The sequence below is a fragment of the Sus scrofa genome, chromosome 8 (genome assembly GCF_054392235.1).
Source record: "Sus scrofa isolate SSC_HxYL_T2T_F1_AM1 chromosome 8, Sscrofa_HxYL_maternal_Yorkshire_Landrace_v2.0, whole genome shotgun sequence".
In the NCBI taxonomy this organism is placed as follows: domain Eukaryota; kingdom Metazoa; phylum Chordata; class Mammalia; order Artiodactyla; family Suidae; genus Sus; species Sus scrofa.
In genome coordinates this window covers 130,247,136-130,268,777 of record NC_139390.1, presented here as the reverse complement: position 1 = coordinate 130,268,777, position 21,642 = coordinate 130,247,136, and the positions used below count along the sequence as shown (strand labels likewise).

The 21,642-nt window shown below is 35.9% G+C and overlaps 1 protein-coding gene across 3 annotated transcripts in view; it reads left to right on the top strand.

Moving 5' to 3' along the window:
• Positions 1–18,254, top strand: part of LOC146401045 (uncharacterized) — a 269,811-nt gene extending 251,557 nt beyond the window's left edge. For 2 of the 3 annotated variants that reach the window (XM_084973389.1, XM_084973387.1), the window contains 3 exons: positions 10,176–10,345; positions 13,498–13,535; positions 16,233–18,254. The gene's annotated coding sequence lies outside the window, so the exon portion shown is untranslated. Of the gene's footprint in view, positions 1–10,175; positions 10,346–11,704; positions 11,909–13,497; positions 13,536–16,232 lie in introns of all 3 variants that reach the window. The other variant, XM_084973386.1, reaches the window with a different exon arrangement.
• Positions 18,255–21,642: the final 3,388 nt, after the last annotated feature.

The following is a 21,642-nucleotide window of genomic DNA, read 5'->3' as shown; positions in this document are numbered from 1 at the left end:
GGACTCAAACAATGAAAAGGGTGCCATGCTTCCTGGATAGAAAGGCAGTGCATTATAAAGAAAGTAGTTTTTCTAAAATAAACTTATAAAGTGAAGTGAATTTCTTTATATTTTGATGAAACTCTTCCTAAGTTATTGAATAAGGAAAAATCAAGAAATTTGGGAGAAAAAATTAAAAGTAGAGTAATAAAAATCCAGGACAATTTCATTAGGTATTAGAATGTTTCAAATATGCTCAGTCTCAAGACTGAGGAGATTAAATAGTATAGAATGAGGCAAAAATCTAATAAAAATCTCATTATATAACATTTAAAAAACAATACAAAATAAATTGATCAATAGAATTTTAATAACAATCATTAGAATAATTGTTCAACTCTCTTATACGGAAATAAATGTAGATCACATATAAAACCCTATCAAATTAAATCCCAGCTGGATTGAAATGCTTAATGAATAGTATAAACTCTAAAAACTTTAAAAAAAATGCACTTTCTTTTAGAGGAAAACTCATTATTTTGAAATTAGTGGTAAAGAGCACAAAATAAATACAGATATGTTAGATTACAAGGTCCTTGGAGAAATTTTGCTATGGTAAACTAAAGGCAAATTATAAATTAGCCAACGTTATTAATAAATCTAGAAGTATAAGGACATGATTTTAATATTTTACCATAAGAAAATTATGTGTCAGTGACAAATGAAAAAGGAAATTAAACAGCTGAAAAATCATGAAATACAAAAAAATTAGAAAATTCTGTAAATTCTGTTTGTACTAGCAATTAAACACATAAAAGATTTCAATGACAGTCTCTTTTTAAGTTAGGCAGTCATCTATAAAAGATCATACAAAATATTGAAGATGTTGTGGTGAAAGAGATGTCTTCTTATATTGCTGTTGGGATAATTTGATTGTATTCATCAAGAATCATAAAAGTAATAATGCCTCAGTAGTATGTTCCATGAGACTTCTCCAAGAAGAAAACAACTACATTATGTAAGACTTTTATGTATAAAAGTGTTTATAAGAAATTACCTACAACAATACCTAAATTTGAGAACAATATCAAGAAATTAAGTAAAACTAGCAAATAAAACTAGATTTATACTGATTTTGATAATGTGTCCATATTATATTGCATATTATGTTAAAGGAAATATTCAAATATCACTTACAGCATGTCTCAGCTAAGTATAGACCAAATATACAAAAAATAAATCAACTAAGCTTGAATAACTTATTTTCTTATATCTGCTCATGGGACTTCTCTAAATTTTTATTAAAGAGCCTTTACAATGGGAAACTGTAATAACCAAATGAATAGAAGAGGTAAAGCAAATGGCTTATTTAACTGAAGTAAAATATCCTAAGTAGGTGTTTTTTGCAGATAGAATATTGAACAAATTCTAATTTTCAATTCATTAACCTGTTTTATTGACTGTTAATAAAAATGAGTTTTATATTGAATAAATTCAAGTTTTCAGTTCTTCACTAATTAATATTTTATTGATTATAATTTAAACTATTTTTTCTGCCTCCTGACAATATAATTCTAAATGTCAAATAGACTATACTGATGAGAATAGAATTTTTTTCAACATTTTAGATGTAGGAATTCTATGGACTATTCAAACGTAATTATGAAACTATAGCTATTTAATGTTTTATAACCAGTAAAAGACAAGAAACACTGATGGAATCCATAAATAGGACCTATTTCAGATATTGTTTTAATATATGATGGTTTTAGCCTGAGTCCCCAAGGAAAGAGCCTGAGGTGAAGATGGGATGAATCTATAGGAGGAGCAAGGTCAAGATCATAGAAATAAAGGACAAGGGAGCTGAGTCATGGAAGGAAGGGGAGTCATGAGAGATGATGCACTAATGTGCTGGTAACTACTTCACTATTACTCCTTAATAGAAAGCTGATGACCTCTTGGTACATTGGTCTGCTTGGCCTCACCCACTGGATGTCTGTACACAGAAATCATACCTTGTTGCTATCCATCCAAGGAAGAAAGAAAAGGGCTCCTGTTTCCCAGTCATCAGATTTTCACCCACAGGAGTTATAGCCACGTGCCTACACACACACACATGTGCGTGCATGTGTACACACATGCACACTCCTGGTTGCCTTATCTGGCCCCTTTGCTGGTTGCCTGTTCATCATTCAAGTTCAGAAGGAAGGAACCAGAAACAGGGCAGATGGCTGGTTGCCTGACTGCAGTGATAGCTAAAAGTCATGGCAAGGCTTCAGGGACCTAGGTGGAATAAGTTAGCCACAGCAGGAACTGAGGAGCGAGGCGGTGGGCAGGAAACAGTGGTGCCAAGGAAATCTGAGGAGATGTGTATATCAGACATAACGGCTACCTCTTGTGTGTTCAAATGTGTTATGATCCCTCCCATTAAAAAAAAAACTAAAATTAAAGCTCGGACAATAAAAATTTAGTGATCCCTCATTCTTGCTATCAACCTTCCTTTCTCCCTTTTAGAGTCAGCACTTGCAGAAGAATTACTTAAAATCACTGTGACATTTCTAAAATCTCTATTTCTTTCCAGCTATTACTCAGGAGTCTTATTATATCAGTTTTAAATATTTCAGTGGGAGTTCTGATCCGCTGGTTCTACTTTCTCACACTATTTCTCACTGGTTTTTGCATTCTTCTTTTTCAGCTTGGATTCCATCTTTTAAACCTCTCTGCATCTCTTCTTTGTTATCTCATAAAGATTTGGCACAGCTAATCATCTTTCCTTTTTCTGCCTTCATTGAGCATTTCCCCCAGCCTCACTAAACATTTTATATCCGCCTGTTCCCCAGATTCCTCTCCTCTGCTCAATTCCTAAATATGGTCATGCTGTAGGGCTTAGTGCTCAGGCAGACAGTGAGGGTTGAGGACTGTTTCTCTGCCTGAATCCACTCTGTTTCCTGCCTGTCTCCACTTTGCCAGTAGCCGTGTTGTTGACTGTAGCCATATGCTGATATTTTGGTTTCTCACACATACCAAGATCTGGTTATTCTTCAGGATATTGCACAAACTCTTCTCTCTGCCTGGAAATCTATTTTTTTTTTTATCCCAGACATTCAAAAGACGGCTTTCCTACACATTGGATATAAAATTAAAATGTAATTAGGGAAGGCTTCTTCAAGCACCACTATTGTACAAAATGCCTCAGTTTTAACCATATGTTCCTATTTATTTTTCTTGTCATTTGAAGGAATCTCATTGCTTTTCAGCTGTCCCTTTGGAGCAGGATCCATCTGACCTTGCTACAAGAGCACCTGCTGAGACCAGGGGCCTTATCTGTCTCACTCATCAGAGTGTGCGAAAGAGCTATAATACTGCCTAACCCACAATAGGCATACAATAAATCCTTTTTAATGAATAACACTAAAACAACATTATAAGACATTTTTACTAATCAAATAACCTAACATTTCAAAAAAATGAAAATAATTGAGTCTTATATGAGAGTGTAAGTACTGTGCAATAGTCTTATTCTTCAAGTTGGATTATTACTTGTTTTCAAAAAGTATTTTGGCAAAAACACAACAGAAGCTTAAATATATGTATGTTCTCTGATCAATTATAAATAATGACCAGTTAATTAATTACTGATTGACTCTTAAAAGGGAAACTCATACCTATGACAGTAAGATTTTGCCTATGGGTAAAAATTATACCTATATGTTGCACAGTTGTTTTTTAACTTGCATTGTAATATATTCACTTATGGTTCAGTGATACTTACATTTTTCTCCCCAGCTTCAAGTCCATGTGTATTGTCACAAATGGTTAGATTTCGGTCTTTTTGAAGTTTTCTTTCTTTTTAAGGATATATATATATGTATATATACATATATATATGACATTTTCTTGTTCCATTCATCTGTTAAAGGACATGCTAATGCTTCCATATCTTGGCTGTTGTGAATTACGCTACAGTGAACATGGAAGTGCAGCTATCTCTTCAAGATCCTGATTTTATTTCCTTTGGCTATACCCCCAGAGTGGAATGGTTGGATCATATGATGGTCCCATTTTTAATTTTTTGAAAAACATCCATACTGTTTCCCATAATGGCTATGCCAATTTATATTCCCACCGACAGTGTGCAAGGGTTCCCTTTTCTTTTGAGAAATGTCTACTCTGGTCAATTAGCCATTTTAAAATCAGGCTACTTTGTTTGTTTTCACTGTAACAGTGATAACAAACAGCTTGGCATATAGACATGCAATATATAATTTGCATGTATAGATTACAGAGACATTTCAGATCATTAAATAAATAGTATGTTTACAAGTATCTGAATCCATCAGCCTGCATAGCAAAGTATATTATGGAAAATGCATGTCCTTTTCCCTGTGTGTGTCTACCTAGTATAATCTATTTTCATTTTGTTTTTCAACATTCCCGTTTAATAGGATACAATAAATATTATACAGACACACATACACATATCCACACCACGACAAAACAAATACAGTAAACTAAGCTTTAAATGGAAATGTAAAAGGAAAATTTTGTTTTCTAAACAGTACATGTTCACTAACCTATTAATGAAATAAGTCTTATAAGACTGTCATGAACATAGACTATTTGTAGGAAAAAAGAGCTTGTAGTTCTTGCTTAAGTGGTAGGTACTGTCTACACCAACACGGTTATGCTGTGATGCCATGAAAAGTTACATTACATTTCTCATCTATATCTAAGTGATGTTTCAATAAATAACAAGAAAAAATCATTGCTGGAAACTTTGATCATATAAAGTTTTACATTAGCACTTAATATGAATGGATAAAAGTGTGAAATGCTCAGTTCATTTTTAAATAGCTGTCAAGGTATATATAGGTTCTACTGCTTCTTTCTAAATAATTTCTTCAGGGCTATAAATTTATAATTAGCAGCAGCCTTTATATGTTTATTTAGAGCATTGAATTTACTGAAGTCATTTTCATATAAGTTCAATATTGAAACTATACTTGAAATTAACCTTGTATATTTTAAACAATTAAAATGCAAATTCAAGTCATAGTATGAATATCACAAGTTGACTGCTGTGCTTTTCACTAGTTCACTCATTGATTTATTGAAAATTCTTTTTATATTATCTAGGCATGCTAAGACTTTCAATGAAGAACACATTTCAATTTTTTGTTAAAATGTACTTTACTCACGTCTTTTAAAATGTTTATTTTTTTCCCTTAAACTTGTTAATATAATAAAGTACAATACTGATTTTTTATAATGATAAACATCCATGTATTCCTTGGATCAACCTAATTTCATCATATTATATTTATGAAAAGGATACTGCTACATTCACTTTGCTAATATTTTAGGGAATACTTTAACGTCTTTACATTCACAGCCAGAATTAATACATGCATTTACTGTCATTAATGGTTTTTGCTTGGTTATTACATGGCCTAAATACTTGTGTCCCTGCAAAATTCGTATGGTGAGACCTAATTCCCGGTGCAACGGTATTTGGATATGGGGCCTTCGGGAGGTGATTAGGTCGTGATTGCGATTAGTGCCACATCTCTTACCCCTTCAGCCACGTGAAGCCACAGTGGAACAACAGCAGCCAACGAGGACACGTGCCCTAAGTAGTCAGCGAATCTGCTGGCACTTCGATGTTGCACTTCTCACAGTTCCAAGACAGAAGTGTGAGAAAGGAATTTCTCTCCTTTATAAGCCTCGCAGTAGATGGTAGGCATTTTGTTACAGCAGCCGAAACAGACTGTCACAGTATTCAAGTTATCGTTATAAGGTTATAGCATGTACAGTATGTGTGTCAATGTGCTGTCTTGATTTGAAGAAGAATTTGTTAAAGATGTGAATTAACTCTTCCCTGAATATTTGTTCTATTTTGTCTTTAAAGCTGCACCAAGATATTGTGTGTGTATGTGTGTGTGTGTGTGGTAAGACTTCAAACTGATTTACTGAGTGCAGTATCATTTGTTTCTTTCTGAACCAATTTTATTACATTTTTTCATTTTTCTAAAATTTGTCCACTTCATTTAAATTTTAAACTGAATTGGCATAAAATTATTCATAATAATCTCTTGGTCACAACTTATAACTCAATTTCAATACATTCTCATTTTTATTTCTTTTGAAATCTTATCTTACTAGAATTTATGCTCTCCTATTATTTTGGAAATTATAGAAAATGTCTATAATTTTTATGTTCGTTTTTTTTCACATCTTAAATGGGATGCTTAACATGTTAATGTGTAAACTTCTTTTCTTACATCAGCAATTAAGAGCTGTAAGAATTTTTCAGCTGCATGTCACATCTTTTGGTGTGTAATATTCACTATCATTCTGCTTCAAGTGTTTTCTAATTTTGAATGTTTTAACTACATTAACACACAAGCTATTAAGTACATAGGTTTTTGTAGTGTTTGTGGGGTTTTTTGTTATTACTAATGCCTTTTTATCATGTGTTAGATGATGTGGTGTGTATGAAACCAACACTTTGAAATGTGCAGACCCTTGCTCCAGGATCAATAGCATGATTTGACATAAATGTTCTGTGTGAGCTTGAGACAGATTGCTTGGTACATGTTCTATATAAACCTATTTTACTAACGGTAGTTTGTATGCTCAGATATTCTATGTCCTTACATCCTTACCATTATTTGTATTTATTTGCTGTATATCAGTTAGAGAAAGAGGCATATTAACATTTTCTACCAAGAGTATGGATTTTTCAACTTCTCCATTGATTCTGTCAAGATTTTGAAGCTCCTTATTAATGGCATACAGATTTAGAACTTTCATTTTCCCCCAGCAGAATATCAGTCTTCCAAAAGAAAGTTATTCATGAAGGCAGGTCTTGGCATCTGCTTTTTTACTATTACGTGTTTGATAGCTGGTAATTATTTATTGACAACTAAAGGAATCATTTTGGTAATTAAACCTTTTATCATTAGATAGCAACTTTAAAAACCACTAAATGTGCTTTTTTTCCCCTTTGTCTACTCGTATGCTTTTACTATAGTAACACAACATTTCTTTTGATTAGTAACAACTATTTCTGTTTTTTATCCTTTTCTATCAGTTTCTGGCATCCTTCTGTCTATTGTTAATCGCACATTTTGATACTATTGTTGAAACCCTGCTATTGAAAGATTTAATCCATTAATTGAGATAACACATATGTGCTTGTCATTTAAAGAAAATTATGCCCCTTTTCTCCTTTTTATCTACTTATTTTTCTGCCTTCTTTATTTTAATTTGGTTGATTTTTCCTCTGTACAGCTTGTCCATTCTTGTTTTGGAAGTTATGAACTCTCTTTTTATTTCTTTAGTGATTGTTATAGACATATGCATATCTATTATAAAAATGTGTAAATATGAATAGTATGCTTGCTGCCCTCCTAAACTTAAAGGATGTTTACAATATATATGTATTCTGATTGTTGCTTCAAATTAAAAAATTTTGCTAGTATATTTTGGCATTTTGAGTCTATATTTTAACATTACTATTTAAGTATTATTACTTATCATTTTCAGTCAAGATTTTATTTATTTATTTATTTATGTATTTATTTTTGTCTTTTTAGGGCCAAACCCATGGCATATGGAGGCTCCCAGGCTAGGGGTCCAATCTGAGCTACAGCTGCCCACCTACACCACAGCCACAGCAACACCAGTCCCTTAACCCATTGAACGAGGCCCGGGATCGAACCCGCAACCTCATGGTTCCTAGTAGGACTCGTTTCCACTGCGCCATGATAGGAGTTCCTCAAAATGTTTTCTAGATTTACCTGTTGTTTTCCTTTTTTTTTTTTTATTTGTCATTTATTCTCTCATATCATCCTGCTCTTAGGGTCATTTTCCATTCTTTTAACCTATACCTTTTGGGATTTCCTCCCATGAGGGCCTATTCGTGCTGAAGTCTGTCAGTGTTTTTGTTTTTTTGTCTTTAGCCACCTTCCTTTCACTCTCATCCTTCATAGTTAGTTTCGTGGGCTATAAAATATGAAGTTAGCGGGACTTTCACCAAGACTTTTTAAGAAATTATTCCACAGTCTTGTGACTTCTAATTTTGCTTTTAAAAATTCTGTCTTTGGTATAATTATTGTAATGTATGGTTCATCTGTGCTTTCCCTCTGCTGTTTTGAACATATTCATTGTTAGCTTCCTGGGTGACAGTGAATGAGTGCCGTATAAACTTAGTACAGAAATTCCAAAACTGCAAGTCATGTTCTACATCCTTGGAAAAGTTGACTGTAATAGTGTCCTAAAAAGTTTAGGACTCAATTCTAGTCCTAAAAAAGTCATGATAGTTTCTTTTCTTCCTCAATACTACATGGTTATAAACGGAACATAAAAGTCATAGCCTCCAGGGACCTCTTGGTCTCTCTGTGTAGAAAGTCCTGTCAGATGGTCTTCATAGCTTGGTAGCCATGAGTAACCTTAGTGCTTGACTCACCTAGATGTTAGCCTTTGTCCTTCACTGAAACTACTTTTTCTGGACCTTGGCAGTGGTGTGTTCTAACAATAATTCACTGGCTCTTTTTCTGCCACAATACCCTCCTGGAATTATGATAACAATCTATTAGTCATTTGTACTACAGTAGTTCTAAATTATTTTTGACTGCATATTCCACAGCACAGGCAAAATTCTTAGGAACCTGGGGCCAGCTGTCTGGTCCAGGCAGAGGCTATGAATAAATATGAACAGCTCTGAGATTTATCTCTTTTCTCCACCCAGACTATAGACAATAACCAGGGTAAAAATGACTTTACAATTTTCAAATACATTGAATGTTTAATACCGTATAAATTAGTTTCTTGAATCTCAAAGTGCACACTCTCCTCCAAAATTACAATTCTCAATATAACACTTGTACCAGGGTATTTTTTGAATCTTTGCTAAATTCCAAAGAACCACAATGACTTATTCCTAAAGTATGTATGTGCTTAATACCATAAACCAAATAGTTAGGAAGTCATGATGCATACATACCCAAGTACTAAGCTGATTATTTTCATCTGAAATGCAGCTCCAGTTTGTACCTTTGGTGCAATTGTAATTTGAAAGTCTCTTAGGTGTGACCATTAAAAAGAAAATCATGGCTTAATCTCTGTTCTTTGTCACATTCAGAGAAACTAGTATTCAACTCCAGAAACCTATAGTTTTTGTTTAAAAATGTAGTTCACATAAAACTTCTTCCTTAAAGTTTTTACTTTCTGCAGAAAAGTACTTTGTAAAAAAAAATCTTTTAAGCATGTAATATTGATTCAGTGGAGAATAGATTTGACTGTCAAACAATGACTGATAAATGCATTTCTGATTGTGAGATTATTCCTAATTTTGGAACTATGTATATTTCCAATTTGAATGAAATAAATTCTGGGGTCTTTTCAAGGAGATTATAGCCTAGTGGAAAGTCTGAAACAAAAGTAAATAATAATGCTAATAAATATATCATTATCATATTTTTTTTTTGGCACAGTGATTTATGGAAACTCAGGAAAAATAATTTTATATGGGCTTGGAATAGAATTTTTCCTGGAAGGAAAGCTATTAAGCTAAGATTTAAAAGGCAAAAAAATAATCTGATGAACAATGAATGGCCTTTACAGGGAGATTGAGCAACTTGTAGAAAAGCACAACACTTGAAAACTACAAGATGATCTTAAAATTGCAAATAGTGTAAAATGGCTGGAATAGGCGAGGAGAAGGCAGAAGACAAGGGAGAATGATAAACGGGGCATCGTCTAAATTAAAGAGCTTCTTCCATTTAACTAAGAAATTTAAACTTCCCCCTTGACCACATTAATACATTTGAACTAAGAGAATGATGTGGTATTTACGTTTTAGAACAAAATGATTTTGTTACCATCATGAAGCATGGATGCTAGGTATTGGAATGTCACCTGTTGGAGTCAGGATGCTCTTTGTGAAGTGAGATATAAGCTTGAACCATAATATTGTAGATTGATATAGAGGAGTTGGTCTACAGGAAAAAGGCAGGGCAGGGAATTCAGAATGATTTTAAAGTTTCTGTGAAAATATAAATGGGATTTACTGTCAGTGCCCTGACAAATATGCATTTAGGTTTGTGGGATACCTAGGATCATCACAGAAATCTTTTAAGCAATGTCTTTTTAATCTCAATCCCTGAGATATTTTGCAATAATTTCCTTCCCAGAACATAGAGCTCCCTTCATTGCACAATGAGACAACAGTCAGCCTGTATAGCAGGGTCCCGTTCTTCAATGGAGTTGAATCCTCATAGGGCCACTGGCATCCTGGGTCCCTCATCATGCCCTGGAGAAGCTGCTGGTTTCTGGACCTGAATACACCTTGTACTCCATTCAGGTAACTCTTCAATGATGGCTTTCCCACTATTGTGCTGAATCAGACTATAACTGTATAATCTGTAGCTTATCTGGGTTTGATTCTTCCATGTTATATTGTGGAAGAGTTAGGAAAATCTTGAAAAATATTTGAAAAGTTGTTTTAAGGAAAGATACATTTTTGCTGTGTAAATATAAAAACATTATTGTGATATATTCAAAGTCGTAATAATCATTTTTATCTATGGAAGTAGGCAGTTCAATAGTTTGTCTTATTAATAATACATTACGAAAATACTACATGTCAACTGTCCTGCATGTCAAAAATAGTAGAGTAAGTTTCACTTAGCTCTGGCAATGGCTGATTAGCTGGCAGCAATGCCATTTTTCATTCTCACAGGTTCACACCCAGATTGCATTTCCCAGCTCCATTGCAGTCAAGTGTGTTCTTAAGATTGAGTGTTGACCCTTGGAAGATAAGTGAAATGATTTGCACCACTTCTAGGTCTGGCCCATGGTAACCTCCTCAGCATCTTTGACTCTCATGTCGTCTGACTACAGAGCACTGCAGCACCCTAGAATATGCTGGGGACACTAGATACAATCAGCCTGAATTTCGGAATGGTTATAAGGTCTCTCACAGATTAGAGACCTCATTTATTTTGAAATTTAAATGTGCAAGAAATAAATTTCTTTTGGATAAGACCCTGAGATCTTTGGGTGTATGTGTTTTGGCAGCTAACAAAATGATTTCCCCAATACAGATGATATAAATTGCTCATTACTCTGTGGGTTTCTTAAAACTAAGAACATTACCAAGGAATCGATAACCCGAAATAAACAAAGGCTATTTTTCCTCTCCATAAGTTTCTGTAATGTGCAGTATGAAAGTTAAACAATGTGAAGGTTCTGAGATATTTGCCTTACTTGCATGTTAGCAGGTTAGTCTGCTGCACCTTCATAGATGCTGGCAGAAGACAAAGGGTTCCTGAGTCAGAGAAAAAGGCTTTTTAAGTCGTTGTACAGCATGTAGCATTGCAGTAGATATTCTTGTCCTCCAGCTTCATGGGGGTGTTGTGAATTTAGATCCAGGTGAATCCTGCAAATGTAATGAGTTGGTGCCAAAGCTGAGGAATCCTGAGCTTAAGACCCTCCGATCTTCTAAAAGGGCCTGCTGGCAAAATGCTCAACTTTGTCCCAGAGAGAGGCGCTATCTTTATTATCCTGTTCAGGAAATAAATCTGCCCTCCTTCCCAGTAGGTAACACTACCTCTATTTCCAAAACTGTTTGCTATACAAACTACAGACATGCTTAAAAGGATAGTTTGAGACAAAAGCTGATACAAGATGTGCAGAAATGCCATGGAGAATTCTCTCTCAGTATGTTTTAGATTCCAGGTTGGATAACTGAAGAGCAAATCATAGAAAAATGCAGCAAGAGAGCATTTAGGAGAATCCAAAAGCCTGTGATTCTCTCCCTTCATCTTAAGGATGAGGAAAATGATGTGCAGAGGAAAATGAATTTGGTCAAGGTCACGTGGAGAGTCGTTGACAACCCTGAGTCTATTCCTCCCGCCTTATCCCAGTAAGAATCCTGTCCAGATTACCGTATATGACCGATGCTAATTTCAGCACACACTAGGTTAACATTTTGTTTTAAAACCTGTTCTTTGGGAGTTCCTGTTGTGGCTCAGCAGGTTAAGATCCCAGTATAGTTTCTGTGAGGATGTAGGTGTGATCCCAGGCCTTGCTCAGTGGGTTAAGTATCTGGTGTTGCCTCAGGCTGCGGCAGAGGTCACAGATGCCGCCTGGGTCTGGTGTTGCTGTGGCCATGGAGTAGGCCCCAGGTGCAGCTCCAATTCGACCCCTAACCTGGGAACTTCCATATGCTACAGTTAAGGCCACAAAAGGAAAAAATAAAAATAAAATAAAAATAAATAAATAGAAGCAGTTCTCTGGAAGCAATGCTCACAATTGTCTGTGTTGGGAACCAGAAAATCTGTGGTCTCATTACAGATATGACGATAACAGTTTTATGAAGCCTTTTGATCTGGCCACCTTCAGGGACAATTAACCAACTCACTCCTCTTTCAGAGTACATTGTTGAAATCATTATTATGTTACATATTACAATACTATTATTACATGTTACATATTATTGATACATTTGATTATGAATTTGTTAAAGAGGTGTATTTCTAAGAAAATCTAATAAGTTGAAAAGTACATATGCAAAAAATAAAATTGAGGATTGCTGCTATGTGATCATTATGTTCCAACTCTTACCGTCTATGCTTTCCAATGCCTGGGCCATGAAATACACCATATTTAAGTTTGCATGTTTAGTTGACTAACCAAAATACCAAATAAGATATAATTTCCATTTTTGTTCTGTTACCTTGAATTGTCAGCTCAAACTCCTCGAGATAATGACTAGTTGCTAGAAAATGGACCTTGTCTCTTCCGTAGCACAGTAATGAAACGACTAACTACAATGCTGTCATTATTCTTCTGCAGTTGATTTCTCCTCCTTTGACTAATGTGATTGCTAAATTAGAAAAATAAGACAAAAAAGGAAAGTATTTTTCACAAATCCTGTGGAAATTATTGGCCTGCGCAAAATGGCCAAATGGTAAAATTCCTATTAGATTTTGCCGTTACGGCAGGCCAAAGGAACACCGCCTTTCCGCATCTCATACACATCTGCGGTCACCTAGAAATTCTCTTTGCTCTAACACAATTGAAGGCAGACAGGGGACAAACAAAGGATAGAGTTTGAAGCTGTGAATGTAGTTGGAATGAGTAGCAACCTCTGCTTTCTCCAGGTAATTATATTTTCAAAAAAATCCACCTTTACTCCCACCACAGTCTCTTGTTTGTGCCTGTGTTTGCTTGTTTTCTAATCCTTCCCCTAATCACACTAGGAATTTTTCCAGCAGTGCATCATACAGGTTGATTGATTATACATTATTGAGAATGAGATTTAAATGAAAACATTGATACAAAGACATATTTTATATAAAAAGTTATTCTCAAGATTATTAAAAGTAGCTAAGTGGCAAGATGATGCCTGACTCTAGTTTTCTTTGTTATTTCTCTATTTACAGACATTTTTACTATGACCCCAACTTACTTACATTATCAAAATATGGTTGTTCCCTCTTATCTCCACAGGATATGTTCTGAGACCCTCCCCGTGGGTACCTGAAATGGTGAGTAATACTGAACCCTATGTGTCCTTTTTTATTTATTATACATATACACCCATGATAAAGTTAAATTTATAGATTAGACATAGTAATAAAATATGCAAATTCTCAGCATTGCTATTATTGTCCTTTGGAACCATTATGACTTGAATACAAAGCACTGTGATACCACTACAGTCGAGCTGATAAATATCAGATACTAAGTGACTGACAGGTGGGTAGTGTATACAGCATGAGTGCATTGGACAAAGGAATGATTCACATATAGGGTGGCATAGCATGAGATTTCATCATGCTGCTCAGAATAGCTAGCAATTTAAAACTTATTAATTGTTTATTTCTGGAATTTTCCATTATATATATATTTTTGTTGTTGTTGTTTGTTTGTTTGTTTTTGTTTTTTTGCCATTTCTTGAGCCGCTCCAATGGCATATGGAGGTTCCCAGGCTAGGGGTTGAATCAGAGCTGTAGCTGCTGGCCTACGCCACAGCCACAGCAACATGGGATCCGAGCCGCGTCTGCAACCTATACCACAGCCCATGGCAACACCGGATCCTTAACCCACTGAGCTAGGCCAGGGATCGAACCTGCAACCTCATGGTTCTTAGTCCGGTTTGTTAACCACTGAGCCATGACGGGAACTCCCATTTAATATATTTGATATATTTGTTGCCATTTAATACATTTGTTACCATTTATACCATTTAATATATTTGTTACCAGCATAGTTGACTGCTGGTAACAAAAAAATGCAGATAAGGGAGGGGTGTACTATAACAATAAATGCTATTTAAAAAAGAGTGTAGGATGGGAGTTCCTTCTGTGGAACAATGGCACTTCTGCAGTGCCAGGACATAGGTTTAATCCCTTACTGGCGCAGTAGTTTAAAGGAACCAGCGTCGCTGCCGCTACAGCCTAGATCTCAACTGTGACTCAGATCTGATCCCCGGCCTGGGAACTCTATATGCCATGGGGAGATCAAAAAAACAAACAAACAAAAAAACATTTAGGGTGAAGTTCCCTGGTGACCTAGCAGCTAAGGATTCAGAGTTGTCACTGTCATGGCTTAGGTTCGATCCCTGATCCAGGAACTTTTGCATAGCGTGGACTCAACAATAGCAACAACAACAAAAACCTAGGACACAAAGGAAGTATATGAAATACTTCATCTTCCTCCAAGAACATACCTGTTTTTGTTTCTTAGAAGTTATTAGAAACAAGAAAAAAAGAATATGACACGATCTCTAGGTAGTGACAGAGTTTCTCTTCTAGACCAGACCGTAGTCAGGTTCTTCTGAACCATCTTCCTGACTCAGCCCTAACTTTGGACTTGTGTATGTATCTTTGCATGGCCCAATTTTAGAGAGGGATCCTAAATTTAGAAAACCTCACCCTGATACCTGATCCAATCTTCATTCTCCCCAGTTCCGCAGGTGATTTCTGATCACCTGATGTTTTCTTTTATAATTTCGCATCCATTGTTCTGTTCCCCTACCTACTCCTGGGCTACAGGTTCCTGATTTTCTTATTGTATTTAGAGTTGACGTTATCTCTCCCTGGCAACAGACCCCATTGCAGTAGCCACCTAAACAAAGGCTTCATTACTGTCTTTTAACAAGTGTCATGAATATTTTTTTCTTTAGCAGTAGGCATATTAATGCCTCTTCAAAAAATGTTCACATTCTAATTATCTGAACTATGACTATGTTAGTTTACATGGCAAAGAGGAATTCTATTTGCAGATGGAATTAAGTGTGCACATCAGCTAACCTTAGAATAGGGAGTTTATTTTGGATAATCTGGATAAGAGTCCAGTGTTATTACAAGGGACATTAAAAGGGAAAGAGGGAGGGAGATGAAAACCAGAGAGATTGCAGAATGACAAAGACTCAGCCTGTGTTTGCTGGCTTTGATGATGGAAGAAGGGCCCTGAGCCAAGGAATACAGACAACCTCTAGAAGCTGGAAAAGGCCAGGAAACAAATTCTTTCCCGGATTCTTCAGAAGGAACACAGCCCTGCCTGTATCTTGATTTTTAGCCCAATGAGATTATGTTCATGTGTGTGTTACAGAACACGAAGATAATAAATTTGTGTTCTTTTAGGCCCTTAAATTTATAACAATTTTTCATAACAGCAGTAGAAAACTAATACCATCTTCATGTGGTTTGACTAGAAATCAGAGACCAGTTTTGGACCGTTTTAAGGCCTCTGAAGAGGACTAGAACACCTGAGTTTATCTTGGTGACAAGGAAGGCTGCATTGATTGGCACTTTTTTTCACTCCTCCCTCTATTCAGTGAAGTTCCTTTCCCTAAAACGAGCAGAGTATAATTGACTAACCTTTGCCTTTAGCTTTGCACACGAGACTTGCTGTAGCCAGTGGTGGCTCTAATCAGGCCTTCACTGGCTCGGAAGTTTCTCCTGCACTCTAGCATTACCCTGAGGAAGGTAGGCCTCAGCCTGCCTGCTGGCCCAAGAGAACGACAAGTGTCACAGGGAACGAGGCAAACAGCAGGAGTCAGGCTCCGCCTAGATCAGCCAACCCAGCTGATCTTCAAACATACGAAAAAAAACAATAAGATGGTTGTTTTGGCCACTGGATTTGGCAGGACTTTTATGCTGCCAGAGCAGGGTTTTCTAGCTCCAGTCTAAGACGTTTTGTTCTGTTTTGTTTTCGCGTGATAACGTGATGCATCATAGCAACTGTCGTGTAGTAATGGCCAGCTTTTCACTTGGATGCCTAAATCCGGAAGCTGTTGGAGCCCAGTTCTTCCCACCACAAGGATCTTCCCTCTGAGCTGACAGACTACAGTTTTCCTACTTTAGAAAGGTCCGACTTTTATTAAACCTAACTGCCCTCAAACATATTGTGAGGATCTTAAATCTATATTTTCTGAAGTTTGGCAGAAAGTATGCTATTTTAGGCAGTATTTAAATGTCATATATGTACCATAATCCTCTCTGCTGATATCCTGGATGTCTGCCTATGTTATATATATATTCCTTCTGATAAAGTTTCTTAAATGAAATGGTTCCAGCCAAGGAACAAATGCTTCTTCTATTATTGATTAAGGATGGGAAATGGAGGAACATTTTAAACAGTTGCAAAATTTCTTTTTAGCAGTAGGGAAAGAAAAGACCCTTACCATTTGTCTTTTTCTTCCCATGTTTTGTTCAGCTCTCACTCCACTATAAGATCATTTACATAGATGAGATGAACAGCTAAGACACAGCTTTGTCCCCAGATTTTGTGGTGTGTGTCTGTAATGCTGATGTTTTACTGTTTCCGTTGAGAGGGATGAGGAGAATGAAAAGTGAGCAAGTAGATTGGGGAAAACTTAATCATAGTTCTTACATTTTTCTGCTGTGCTCATGTATTCAGTAATTTTTAAAAGACTTAACATGCCCTAAAACTGAGCTTCTTAAATTACTAAACACTTTCCAAATTATATACAGCAACGAGAGAAAATGACATACATATAACAAAAGATACGGCAAGTTCAGATTAACTATGAGATTTTGAACTTCTGGGTTTCTCTTCTACTAGGCAATAAATACCGTGAAGATGGGATCAGATCTATGTTGACTGGCTGTGTCTGTCCACAGCGATTAGCACAGGGCTTGAAGTATATATCCGTGATCAATAAGTGTTTGGTGAATTAGAATCCATAAATGACTGAGTTGTACTTCAGGTACCGTAGGCCATTTATGTGCAGTACAAGAAAATTTGCACTAAAATAGGGGGTCTACTAACTATATTTTAGGTAGGATTCCCTCTTTTGTCTTGAGAAGTAAGAGAATATAGTTGTACAAATGGAAAAACAGAAGAGTATATAAGGAGAGGGTTTAGAATTGGATATAAAGCTTGGGAAGAATATAAGCTACTTTCAACTTTTGCCCAGATTGACGCTTTGAGGAGCCATTTCAAATTGAAAGTCACAGTTTCAAAGAGAGATGTGTTGTTGCAAATGGACACAAATTCATAACTGGTGATGAGCAGGGGTTGGCTATCTAAGAGTTCAGTGATGATAACTTTAGAGGATGTTTTAAAAGTGTCTGATTTGTATCTAAGGTAAAACTTGTGGCAGGTGAACTGTATCAATTTAAACTCTAAGTTATAGACTGTGGCGAGGCACAAACCACAAAGTTGGGTTCTTCTTTAACATTTTCCGTTCTAGCACATAAAGAGGACCTCTTCATGTGTAGGATCCAAGAATGAAATTAAAGCTTTTCTCATTGTCTATACAGGAAAGACGACATATCCTGAAAGACATCCAGTGTGCTGGCATTGCACTGGCTGACTGTGCATTAGATCAGACAGCAAATTAGATATTGATAGAACTATTTTGAACAGTCAATAAGCTTTCTGATGATTGATATCCTTATGCTGCCTGGTAATATCAATGCCGACATTTAGAAACTAGAAAAAGAAACTGTAATAGAATCTTCTCTTAGTGGAATCCTTAAATGTAACTGAAGCTCACAAGTCTCATTACCTTGGAGAGGAGGATTTACAGAGTTGACTTTCACAAGAACAAGGGAAAGAAAATTGAAACATCACCCTTTTCTTTGTGTACAAACCGGTCCTTCCAGCCACCCTTCAATATGAATTAGAGGATGAAGCAGTTCAGTTCTTTAAAGTTCTTCTGGTATGAGGAAAAAAAAAAAAAAGTGGCTCACAGAAGCAATCAGAAAAAGTATATCTTAGACAAGAAAAATAAACTAAATGCAGAGTAAATGGCTCATTTCATTAGGTGACTGATTTTGGTAGGACATTCTCCTTAAAACTAAGTGCTCCGAAAACCACAAAATATATCACTGTCCACTTCTAAATAATATTTTCTGAAATGTAATCAGGAAAGTGGAAGACTATGAAAAGAAAGCACTGTGATTTATACAACAGCCTCTCCTTTACTTGTCTTATCCTCTCTCATCCTCCGTTGTATCTTTCAGGAAGCACATTCCTCCAAGGGTAATCAACCAAACAGTCAATTAAAACTTGTTTGTTTATTTATTTATTCAGCAGATATTTTGGAAATGCCACTTATGTGTGGTGTTGTTATAGACCATGTGAAACAGCAGTGTGCAAAGTCGATACAAATACCTACCCTCGCAGAGCATACCTTCTGGTGGGAGAAAGCATGTTATTAGCAAATGAAGTACACAGGAGATCGGTTGCGATTAGTGCGAAGTAGGTAAATAAAGTTGCTAAGGAAGTTAGGAAATGTCATGAGACGAGGTTTGCTATTTGGAGTGTCAGATAAATATATGATACTCAATTACATTTGGATTTCAGTTTTTTAAAATGAATATTTTAGTATATCCCCCATATTACTAAGGGAACACAGGTAAAAGCCATTGAAGATGAGCTCACAAAGGATTTGGTGAAAAAATAATGTTATAGTCTGGAATAGGTGTTGGAGAATTAGAGGAAATCTTGAACAGGTTGAGAGAAATGTAAGGATGTAAAAGATGCAAGTAGAATTTTTTTTTTTTTTTTTTTTTTTTTGTCTTTTGTTGTTGTTGTTGTTGTTGCTATTTCTTGGGCCGCTCCCGCGGCATATGGAGGTTCCCAGGCTAGGGGTCGAATCGGAGCTGTAGCCACCGGCCTACGCCAGAGCCACAGCAACGCGGGATCCGAGCTGCATCTGCAACCTACACCACAGCTCACGGCAACGCCGGATCCTTAACCCACTGAGCAAGGGCAGGGACCGAACCCGCAACCTCATGGTTCCTAGTCGGATTCGTTAACCTCTGCGCCACAACGGGAACTCCCAGAATTTTTTTTTTTTGATGTGAACATTAAAATGCCAACATTTTAAAATTTTTCTGAAAGGAAAACTACCCTATATGGTATTAATGGCAGATAAGACATTCTGGAGAAGAGATTAAATACTTTGTAGACACAATAGAAAAATCCCAAATCAAACCCAAATAGAAAAAAAAAATAAAATAAATGAGTAGATAATCAGTGAGCTGTGGGAAAAATAAAGAGATCTAATATAAACATTAATTGGACTCCTTTAATGGAAGGAAACAATAAATAAAGGAAAAGAAACAAGGGCTGAACACTTTCAAATTTGATGGAAATGATTAACTCACAGATATTAAGAATCTCAACAAAACCTAAGCACAAGAATCACGAAGAAAACTACATCAAGGGACATTGTCATCAAAATGCTTAAAACCAGTGAGAGAATATTTTAAAGGTATTTAGAGCAAAATGATAGATAACATGTTTAAGGACAAGGATAAGAGTCACAGCAGATTTCGAATCCAATATAATGCAGGCCAAAGGACATAGGGTGTTGCATTATTTTTGATTAGAAATATGACATGCTAAGAGGAAATAAAAACAAAATCAAACAAAATAAAATAAAAGTCCTGATTACCTATAAATCTATACCCAGGAAAAATACTTTTCAGCATATAAAAGAGAAATAAACATAGTTGCAAATATACAAAAGCTTAAAGGATTCACTTACACCAACCAGTACCACCAAAAATATTGAATGAAGTCCTTTAAGGAGAAGGAAAATGATATCAGAGAGAAATGTGATGAAACATTTAAACAGATGATTGGGGAGTTTCTCTCGTGGAGTGTTGGAAATGAATCCGACTAGGAACCATGAGGTTGCGGGTCAATTCTTGGCCTCACTCAGTAGGTTAAGGATCTGGAAGTGTCGTGAGCTGTGGTGTAGGTTGCAGATGCGGCTTGGATCCCATGTTGCTGTGGCTCTGGTGTAGGCTGGCAGATGTAGCTCCTATTCAACCCCAGCCTGGGAATCTCCATATGCCGTGGGTGCGGCCCTAAAAAGACAAAAATAAATAAGTAAATGAAACAGATTATTGGACATGGTAGCTATATGCATAAATATAAAGACTTTTAAAATTTAAAACTTTTGAAATGATAATTTATTGTGTAAAGTGAAAATAACAGCCATGCTGTAGATAACAATCTTTACAATTTATGTAGAATTAAGGTTTATGAAAAAATAGCACATAGTCCTGGAGGGGAGAAAAGAAGTTTCCTCTAGTGAGATTCTTATACCTGAAATGGTCTAATATCACTTGAATTTTGACTGTGATAGCACAGCTTTAATGATAGTCCTAAAAGAGTCTTATTTCTAGTAGCCACAGGGCTGATATTGTTGAAAATGAAATATGATTTTTAATCTTAATATATTCAGTATTATGACAGTTGAATTAGGTGTCTTGTAGTTTCTCATGTGAAAATTAAGGCATTAATCAGGAAAGAATTAAATCCTTAAATTCAAAATGTGGGTATTTGACCCAGGTGAAACTGACAATATTAAATCTCTTAGTCACTCTGAGGCTCCCTTAGAAGTAGAAGATGCTTGTCCTCAAAGGGCCAAGGAGATTAGACTTCCTTATATTGAAAACCGTATGATAACGATGAAAAGGGGTGCTCATTTTCCTCAAGACCCATTGCAACCATCCCTTTTCCACTATATCCATAACTAGGATCGCATGTCATCATACTTCAGTAGGATAGTTATTCCTTTTCACTACATTCCAGGAGAAGAAATAAATAGTTTACCCATTAAGAGATTTAAAGACCTTTCCAATATATAGCAGCAGAAATCTGGGCAACATGTATGCATGTCGACTTTAAGTGTGTTAGACCAAATAGGGCAGCATATAACACTAGGTTAGGCTGAATTCATTGATATGGGTGCACCTAATAGAGGTTTCAGATTTAATGCATCAGTTTGTGCAGCTGGATGTGGCTGTTATAACCATTTACTTTGTTGTTTGAGTGAATATAAACTAAACTATAGCATCTATTTAATGAGACAGATGCAAGAGCTTCCCTGACATGAAATGAAAAGAAAATCAAAGGCTCCAAGAAAATCCAAAGAGAAGTAGAAATATTGTACTAGGTTTGTTATGTGACCTGCACAGCCATCCTAGAGCCCTAATCCATGAGGAGACCTAGAAAATACTCTTCTCACTAAAACGTTGATAAATACGTCAGTGACAAGAGCATCTCTGAAAGGCTCTGTGGCTGCTCTTCATTGTAGTCCAGGTGTGACTGTGAGAGATACCACCAATCAGATGGGTTCCCTGATTTCAAAAAAAAAAAAAA